Source organism: Trichosurus vulpecula, chromosome 3, assembly GCF_011100635.1.
Source record: "Trichosurus vulpecula isolate mTriVul1 chromosome 3, mTriVul1.pri, whole genome shotgun sequence".
NCBI lineage: Eukaryota > Metazoa > Chordata > Mammalia > Diprotodontia > Phalangeridae > Trichosurus > Trichosurus vulpecula.
The window spans coordinates 171688225-171698289 of record NC_050575.1 but is presented as its reverse complement, the minus strand read 5'-3'; the positions used below and the strand labels follow the sequence as shown (position 1 = coordinate 171698289).

Below are 10065 nucleotides of genomic sequence, written 5' to 3'. Positions count from 1 at the left end.
CAGTGGCAGCAGCAGGAAACTCCTGAGGCTGCTTCCAGAGCACCAGTGTCAGCTGCTTCCCAAGTCCTGGGCTCACATGGTGGGAGGAATCTAGCAGCAGATCAGAGTGGGAGTATAAGGAGCACTTTGTGGGCATAAAGGCAGATTCTCTTGCTGTTCCCTGCTTGGATCTGTATTGTAGTCCTGGTTGGTGGTTCTTGGGGGAGGAGGAGCACTGCTGTGACAGAGCCTGGGGGTGACAGAGCCTGGGGTGACGGTGGAGTAGAAGTAGCTCTGAAAACAGCAGTGCTTGGACCCTAAAGCTTGGGACAAAGTACTCTCTATGCTACAAGCAGTCATATCCTGACAAAAAACTCAAGGGTCAAGCAGTTGGCTGGGAACATGAACAGGCAGCAAAAACGAACTCAGACTCAAACTCAAACTCTAGATTCCTTTTTTGGTGACAAAGAAGACCAAATCATATAGCCAGAAGAAGTCAGCAAAGTCAAAGAGCCTACATCAAAAGCCTCCAAGAAAGATAAGAATTGGGCTCAGGCCATAGAAGAGCTCAAAAAGGATTTGGAAAAGGAAGTAAGAGAAGTAGAGGAAAAATTGGGAAGAGAAATGAGGGCGATGCAAGAAAACCATGAAAAACAAGTCAATGACTTGCTAAAGGAGACTCAAAAAAAATGCTGAAAAAATAACACCTTAAAGAATAGACTAACCCAAATGTCAAAAGAGCCCCAAAAAGCCAATGAGCAGAGGAATGCCTCGAAAAGCAGAATTAGCCAAATGGTAAAGGAGGTCCAAAAGACCACTGAAGAAAATACCACCTTAAAAATTAGATTGGAGCAAGTGGAAATTAGTGACTTTATGAGAAACCAAGATATTATAAAACAGAACCAAAGGAATGAAAAAAATTGAAGACTATGTGAAATATCTCATTGGAAAAACCACTGACCTGGAGAATAGGTCCTGGAGAGATAATTTAAAAATTATTGGACTACCTGAAAGCCATGATCAAAAAAGAGCCTAGACATCATCTTTCGAGAAATTATCATGGAAAACTGCCCTGATATTCTAGAACCAGAGGGTAAAATAGAAATTGAAAGAAAGAAGACCTGAGTTCAAATCCAGATGGTCACTTTGGGCAAGTCACTTAACGTCTGTTTGCCTCAGTTTCCTCATGTGTAAAATTGGCATTACAATAGCACCTACCTCCCAGGATTTTGGGGATACTTTGTATTTTCCTGTATGGTCCCTGAACTCTAGGGTAGACTGGCATTGCTTATGTTAACATAGGATGAGCAACTCCATTTTGTTTTAGGCATTTTCCATAATACAGTAAGCAGGTATGTATAGTTTAGCAATAGCCATGTGTCCCCCAGATTTGATAAACAATTACTAATGATATGTTTGTCCCCCAAAACCAACAATGATCTGATAATGATTTGGTTTTTTCCAAATCTGGTAAACAATTAGCACTTGCGAATAACGTTAGCTTTGTTTAACAGCTTCCTTTCTCCATAACCTTAGGTAAGAGATCTCTCACCAGTCAGAATTTAGGTGTAACGTACATACCCTTAGCCAAAACCATATAAACTCACCTGAGGCCCTACGTATAAGCCTGCTCCTGGTGGGAGTTCCCAGGTAGGACAGATGATTTTCTTTCCTTCCTATGATAATTTTCAAATTATGATATAAACAAACAAAAAACCTCTTTTATGCTGTATGCCCCATTTAGACTTCAGCTGAAGTTTGTTACTGGCTAAAGGGAACTCTGTACTGTTAGGGTGAGGCCCTTTCAGGTGTAAACTAAGTATTCTACACCTAGGAAGGGATTCTAAGGTTTTGAGTGACTCAGTTCCTTATGAAAAGGCCAGCAAGACAATGAACTTGCCTCAGGGCACAGACTGCCTCAGTACTTTTGTCCCCAGTCATTCATTTGCCTTGAGAGTACTGAGTACTCTTGAGCCCAGTACTGGGATGGTCACAAAAAAATTGGGATGGGCTTCCTCACCTAGGGAATCCAGTTTTGAACCCACAATAGCAGAGTCTCTGCTTCTCTCATCCTCTTCCAGAGAGGTGACAAACCTCAGAGGCAACACTCTTAAGGGAGTAGAGAAAAGGCTTCTGCCAGTCATAGGCTCACGACCTCTGCCCTTTCTGAAAAAAAAAACAAAAACCCACAATAGCATTCTAACTGAAAAGCCCAGATAAAAGAGCTCAGTAATACCTAATCAAGCCTGAAGCTGGAGGTAGTAGAGACTGTAGTTGCCTAGAGAAGATTGCCCCAGAGACTGGCTGGCTGGAGACTGGCATCCCGCACAGATGTTTCACCGTTTAAGAAGGCAAGCCCCAGTGACTGAACAGCCTGGCTGATCCACCCTGGCAGCAGCCATGTCCTATGAGTAGTTATTTGAGCAACTTACTGGCCCAAATAGATCTAACAGAGATGCTATGCCCTGTGAGGAGCCAGTCCAGCAGCCAAGTGACCCATCTTGGCAGTGGATTGACTCTATGAGAAGCAAGCCCAGCTGAGCTACCCATTCAGCCTAGATGCTACAGTGAATTTCATGAAGACCCTCCAAAGAAACCACACCCAAACCCTGCAGTTCTAGAGTTTCTTGTGTTCCCCGCATGTATGTATGTATCACTTCAGTTGTACTTTAAATTTTTTCCCACTGATTTTGGGTGGCTTAGTGGGAGAGCATGCCCAAGTTTTAGGGGAGATTGCTTTGTAAGTACTGTTCTTACTATACCATTTAAATAAATGCCTTTTCAAAGAGGCTGATTGTTCCTAGGAAACCCCCTGGTAGGGGCCTATGAACTACACTGTTAGGAGTAGTTACCCACAGGGTAACCCTTAGAACCCAAGGTAGCAGTTACCCCTGCCAAGATCCTGTTGTCAGTTTGAGTGTGAGTTGAGAGACTGAACCCAATGAGGCAACTACAAATAAAATTCAACCCAACAAATATTCGTTATGATGAGTGATATGTCGGACAGGAGAATGAGACAGTCCTTTGCCCTGGCAAAGATTGTGGTTTAAATAAGGAGCAATAAAAGAAGCACACTAAATGAATATTTCACCACCTTCCATTGCCTAGACTTTGTGAGGTATCCAAATATACCTAAGGCATGATCCCTTCCATCAAAAATTGGGGAAACAGGACATGCACATATGTGAACAGTTTTCAGTCACCCCAAATATTTATTAAGGCCTAATATGTATTAAGTTCTGAAGATACAAAGCTAAAATGAAGCTGTATGGGGACAGAAAAATCAAATAATTGGAGAGCCATCTTTAGGCAGAAGCAAAGTGAATTTATTTTACAAACCTCCTGAGATTTGGGCATCACCTCCACTAGGATGAACTAGTGAAGGGAGGCAAGGCACAAAGGAAGTGCATCAGTAGATATACCCTTAACACAGATTCCCGCCCACCTCTATCCCTTCTCGCCATTGGCTCGGAGGTGGGCTTACAATCTAGGTGCAAAAATACAGAGCCATTCCATACATACTTTCCTTATTTGGCTACTGATGTGGCCATGATATGGCTAAAGAAGAGGAATGAGGAAGGAGAGGGGGACCTTCCTGTAGCAGATGACAAACAGCTCACAGGTAGTCCATTATCTCCCTATTTGGTAAAATTCTTGTGCTAGCACTGAGAAAGGGGGAAGGGAGGGGCACCTACAGCTTCAGGCCCTGACTTTCCAGAAGTTAGGTAAGTCACTACAAGGTTAAATTCCAAACCTCCCTCAGACATTCCCCATTCCAGAAATATGAGGAGAGAGTAGCCCCTATATTCTTACCCTGTGAAGTCTTCACAAATTATATCCTTTTCACTCAAAGCCATCCCTGCCCTCCAGGCTGCGGTGGTATGCTGGAGCTGGTTCATTGTTAGACATTTACCAGCACGCTTCTGCCTTGAAGAGTTCACAGGGAGACAATGTATGTATAGATAGATAGATACAAAGTAATTTGAAGGGCAGAGAAAACAGTAGCCCTGGAGAGAATTAGGAAAGGGGCTTAAACAGAGTCATGAAGAGTTGGGATCTAAGAGGCAGGATTAGGAAGGTGTACATTTCTGGCACTGGGGACTCCATGTAAAGAAGTCCTGTTTGACCGCAGGATCCCAGAGGAGGGCTAACCAGTGTGAAACAGTAGGAGACAACCTATGATTCAAGTGGCAGAACGATCAATGCCAAGATTTTTGGTAGAAACAGAAGACACCCTTTCTTGGTCAATCAGATTTGGGATAGGGCAGGGAATATAAGGGGAGAGCTAGATAATTAAGGTCATAGATTTAGAATTGGAAGGGACCTTAAGGCCATCTAGCTCAACCTCCTTATTTTACAGGTAAGGAAAAGGAAGCCCAGAGTGGGCCCAGGTGCCTTGAAGGCCCACTCTGGGCTTCCTTTTCCTTACCTGTAAAATGGCAGATAAATGGATAAATGGCAGAGGGGAGATTTGAACCCTGGTCTCTTTATCCCAAATCCAGGGCTCTTTCCAGGCTCTATTAGTATCTGGTTACGTGACCTTGAGGAATTTTACTCCCCATCTTTGGACTTTAGTTTCCCCATATGTAAAAGGATTACACTAGATGATTTTTAAGTTTCCTTCCAGCTCTGACCTTCAGGAATTCCTCTGAGCTATGAACATGCGTTAGAAAATCGACTATCAGACAAAACGCTGCACTGACAGTGCTCTGTCAGCAGGGAGAGACAAAACCCTGCCAGAGCTGTCAGTACCGAGGAGAAGCATTCCTCTGGCCCCAGGGAATTAGGAAACCCTTCTGCTTCCTTCTCCACATGGTCGTAGAATTGGGAGTCTGAAGGGACCTTAAGAGAAAATATATTCTCTCTTCCCTGTTAGGAATCCCCTCTCTATCATTCCTCTGGGTTGGATCTTGCACCCTCTACATGAAACTGACTTCCTTAAGGAGCAAAGACTTCTAGGTAGTCCTGATTTTTAGCCTATGTGGAGCTGAAATCTCTCCTCCTGTAACACTCAAAGGAAAGAGAGTAAGCATGGTGTAGAGGAGAAAACTTGGAATCAGAAGTCCCAGGTTTGAAATCTTTTTTTTTTTCATTTGTAGTAAACATTTTATTTACTGACCAATATAGTAGTTCTAAAACCGTAGCTTCTGGAAGAACCACTTGTTTTTGCCTGTCTTGTACCTTTCCTCAAACTTGACCTTGGCCTCCCTCCTTGCCTTATGTTTTAGTGCAGGGTCACGGAACACATCCTTGTTCACAACTGTTTTGTCCAGTGAAATATCCACAGAGTATCTGGTGGGCATGAGGTGGTTGTAGTTATAAACTTTCACGAAGGACTAAATTAATGATTTTTGATCTCTTGGCAATCTTCTTTTTGCCCATTGCTGCAGTCACTTTTCGAGGGTAATGGTCGATACCTGCCACCAAGGCATGGCTGTAGGGACTGTCAGAGGTCCCATCATCAATGTTCTTGACGATGATGGTTTTGTGGCCGGAGTACCGCCCAGCCAGGACCAGAACCACCTTCCTGGGTTTCATGAACTTGCCCATTTCGACATGAAGCAGGTCTACCCAGATTTGAAATCTGATTGTGTCTGACAGCCCTAAATCTCAAATCCTACAGAACTGATTTATTAATAAGCTATTAGCATTCCACTCATGGGTTCTGACTCTGTCCTCTGGAATCACACAAAATGTTAGCTCTCTCTGCATGATAGCTATCGCATATTTCAAGACAATCATTATACTACTTAAGATCACAGGTTCATAACAGCTGTTGAATGTCTGAGGCAGAATTTGAACCCAGGCCTTCTGGTCTCAAGAAAAGAGTTTTATCAGTTGAATCACTTAGCTGCCTCTAAAGTCTTCTCTTTTCCAAGTTAAATATCCCAAGCTCTTTCCATCTGTTCTCCTGTGACATGATTTTGAGTGCCTTCAGTAATCTTTAAAATCTTAATTTTTATTATTACCTTGATTATCAATAATCACAAATATATAAAGAATATAAAGAACAAAAGTATATATCTATATAAAGAACAAAACAAAATTGATTATGAAACTGTGAACTGACTGCTATGATATGCTTTGTTTTTAAGCACGTATGCAAGTCAGTAACAAAATTGCCTTGTGTTCTTCTCTGAATACCTTTTTGTTTTCTTCTGTGTATCTTTAATGTTTTATTGATTTCTTTTTTTCAATCTCTGTCACTTCCCACGACCTCACCATACCTCTTCCCATAGAAGACCTCCCTTATAACAAATAAATATAGTCAAGCAAAACAAATCAATACATTGGCCATGGTTGGCTTTCTTTCTGTTCCTCACACAACACTCCATCCCCGGTCTGTGCCTTTGCGCCAGCCACCCCAGGATGCCTACAATGTCGTCTTTTCTTATTTATGCCTTATAGAGTCTACCTCCTCCTTTTAAGATGCAGCTCAAGCACTGTCTTCTGCATGAAGCCTTTTCTGATCCCTCCAAATGCTAGTATCCTCCTGCCCAAACTAATTTGTATTTAATTTCTTTGTATATATTTGTATTTATGTACTTTCTAATGTCCTTTTTGTTTATGTAGTTTCTGTACATGCTTGCCTTCTCCATTAGAATGTTAGTCCATTGTGAATTCTTTCTCCTTACGTCCTCAGTGCTTAACACAGTGCCTGGAAAATGGTTGGTACTTAAAAAATACTTGTTGATTAATTGGTTAATATCTCATTCAACACCTCCAGTTATAATCACTGCTGCGCCATAAGACAGGAAACACGCTTCACTTCATCATTAGTCTTCTGAAGTTATAAATGGCCACTGCATTGTTCAGTGTTCTAAAGTCTTTCAAGTTGTTTTCTTTACATTGTAGGGGTCAGCATATAAATTGTTCGCCTAGTTCTGCTTATTTCACTCTGTATTAGTTTATATTTCTCTTTACATGTTTCTCCTTATTCATATTTCATCAGATCATAGATTTAGAACTGGAAGGTTCTTTGGTGGCCCTTGATTTCAAGCCCTCTCATTTTACTGAAGTTTAGAAAGGTCAAGTCATTTGCCCAGAGTACCTGCCCTGTGTACAGGTTTAAGGCAGGATTTGAAACCACGTCTTCTTGACTCCAAGTTTAACACTCTGTTACCCACTGCTTGGCCTAGCTGCTTCAATTGTCATTTCTTACTAGCACAGTAATGTTATATCACATTCGTATGCCCCAGTTTTTTAAGTACCAACCATTTTCCATGCACAGTGTTAAGCACTGAGGACACAAAGAGAAAGAATTTACAATGAATTCACAATGGACTAACATTCTAATGGAGGAGACAAGTATGTACAGAAACTACATAAACAAAAAGTAACCATTCTCCATCTGATGGTCACCCACTTTGATTCCAACTCTGTTTTTACAATAAAAACCACTACTATAAATATTTTTATTCATATGAATCCTATTCGACAAATTTGGGGGAATATGCATATAGTCATGGTATTGATGGGTCCTACAATTTTTCAGTGTTCCTCTTAAAATGTAGCACCCTGAACTGGACATCATAATTTAGCTGTTGTCTGAGATGGGCAGATGATAGTGTGATTCTGACCTCCCTCATTTTTTTTGTTGTTTTGTTTTTTGGCAGGGCAGTTGGGGTTAAGTGACTTGTCCAAGGTCACACAGCTAGTACATGTGTCAAGTGTCTGAGGCCACATTTGAACTCAGGTCCTCCTGACTCCAGGGCCAGTGCTCTACTCACTGCACCACCTAGCTGCCCCCCTCTCTCATTTTTGACCCCATAATTGTAGTTACACATTTTCAGCTAACATTTAGCTTATATAGAACACCTACCTTTTTTCAAGGCTTATTAGCTTGTGTCACCTCTTACTGTTGGCCTTTCTTGATCTCCTTAAATAGTTAGTGTTCTTCCTTTTTTTCCCAAAATTACTTTGTATTAACATGACTGATACAGAAATATGTTTTACATGATTGCATATTTATAGCCTATGTCAAATTGCTTACTGTTTTAGAGAGGGAGGAGGGGAGGGGAGGAGGGAGAAAATTTGGAGCTCAAAAAATTTTTTAAATGAATGTTTAAAATTGGCTTTACATGTAATTGGAAAAAATAAAATGCTATTTCAAAAAGTATAAAACAAAAGTTAATGTTAATAAATGTCAATTAAATTTTTAAAAAATTATTTTGTACTTACTTCCAGACATTTCATGTTTATTCATCCAGGAACCTGTCCCAGCTGAAAGTAAAGGGTCTGTTTTCATTTTTGTCTGTTTCTGCTAGTACCTATCCTGTCATCTATTAGGTAAATACTTGTTAAATGGAATTAGGAGCTTTGTAAAAACTCAGAATTTAAAAAATAAAACCTTAGGAAAAAGATAGTTTTTTGTTTATTTAATTCTGAAATGCCAGTCATTCAGCTAATAAATAATTGTTAAGTGCCTACTATGTGCCAGGTGCTGTACTAAGTTCTAGGGACACAAAAAGAGGCAAAAGGTAGTCCCTGTCCTCAAGGAGCTCACAATCCTATGAGGAAGACAACAAGCAAATATATACAGACAAGCTATATAGGGGATAAATAGGAAATAATTAAGGGAGGGAAGGCACCAGAATTGAGAGGTTAGGAAATACTTTCTGTAGAAGATGAGGTTTTAGCTAGATCTTAGCTGGGGAAGCCAGGAGGCAAAGATTTGAAGGGAGAGCATTCCAGGCATGGGAGCTGGTCTGTGAAAATGCCTGGAGCTGAGAGATGGAGTCTTATTTGTGGAACAGCAAAGTAGGACAGTGTCCACTGGATCAAAGTGACAGGGAGTAAGGTGTAAGAAGACTAGAAAGGTGAGGAGAAGGAGTGGTACTAGGTTATCATAACCTAGGGCTTTGTATGCCAAGTAGAAGATTTTGTATTTGGTCCCAGAGGCTATAGGGAGCCACTGGTATTCATTGAATTAGGAAATGACATGGCTGGCCCTGCACTTTAGGAAAATCATTTTGGTAGCTAAATGGTAGATGTGTTTTGGAGTAGGGAGAGACATGAGGCAGGTAGACTTAGCAGCAGGTTACAGCAGTAGGCCAGGTGTAAGGTTAAGGCAAAGTAGTGTAAGGTAAAGGACCTACACTAGAGTGGTGGCACTATCAGAGGAGAGAAGGGAATATATTCAAAAGATGTTACTAAGGTGAAATCAACAGGCCTTGGCTAACAGATTGGATATGAGGGGGGCGAGAGATAGTGAGCAGTTGAGGATGACATCTAAGTTGTGAGCTTGAGGGGACTGGGAGGATGCTGGTACCCTCTAGAGAAATAGGAAAGGTAGGAGGGGGGAGGGTCAAGATGGGAATTAAATCCATGGGAGCTAATGAGATCACTAAGTACCATAGACAGAAAACAGAAGATAGCCCTGCACAAAACCCACATAAGTCATGTAAGTCAGAATAACGAGAATGTCCAGACTTGAAAGTGCATATAGACAGAAAACAAAACTCACCCTACTTGCTTTATTAACAAAACCAAGCAAAGGTCTCTCAACTTTGAACAAACTTCAGGTATAAAAATCCAGATTTTCACAAGTGGTAAATTGGGGTGGGGGGTGATTTTCTCCTTTACATAAGAATTTCTCTAAAATAGGAATTTCCACTTATTCACACAAAACACAGTTTTATTTGTAAAAATTCTCCTCACGTCAGTGTTTAGGAACATAACCAATCTATGAAAGAAAATCCACCTACAGTTTTGTTTTGCTTTTTAAAGTAACTAGCTTTTTGCCCAAGTAGTACCAGGGATTAGCAGAACCAGCCAGCAGCTTTTTGATCTCCCAAAATAGATTGGGAAGGGTGCGAACATATCTGTTACTAATAACACAGTTTTTAGAAGCAGAGGATGAAAGTCTGTGGGCTTTTAAGGAATCTGAGATCCTCCAAAACACTGCCTTTTCAACTTACATCAGCACCACAGTGCTGAACAACCATAATGCTTTTAAGACAGCTTTGGAAATAAGTTTAGGTGAGACCAGACCAGGTCCTTCTCTTTACAGAATTCAGTCTGTTATCGCAGGATAAGGCAAACACACACAAAAAAAGAATATCAAATAAAAAAATCAAAGCAAAA

General features: G+C 40.9%; 1 pseudogene; it reads right to left on the bottom strand.

Moving 5' to 3' along the window:
* Positions 1–5111: 5111 nt before the first annotated feature.
* LOC118843791 lies at positions 5112–5538 on the bottom strand (annotated as a pseudogene).
* Positions 5539–10065: the final 4527 nt, after the last annotated feature.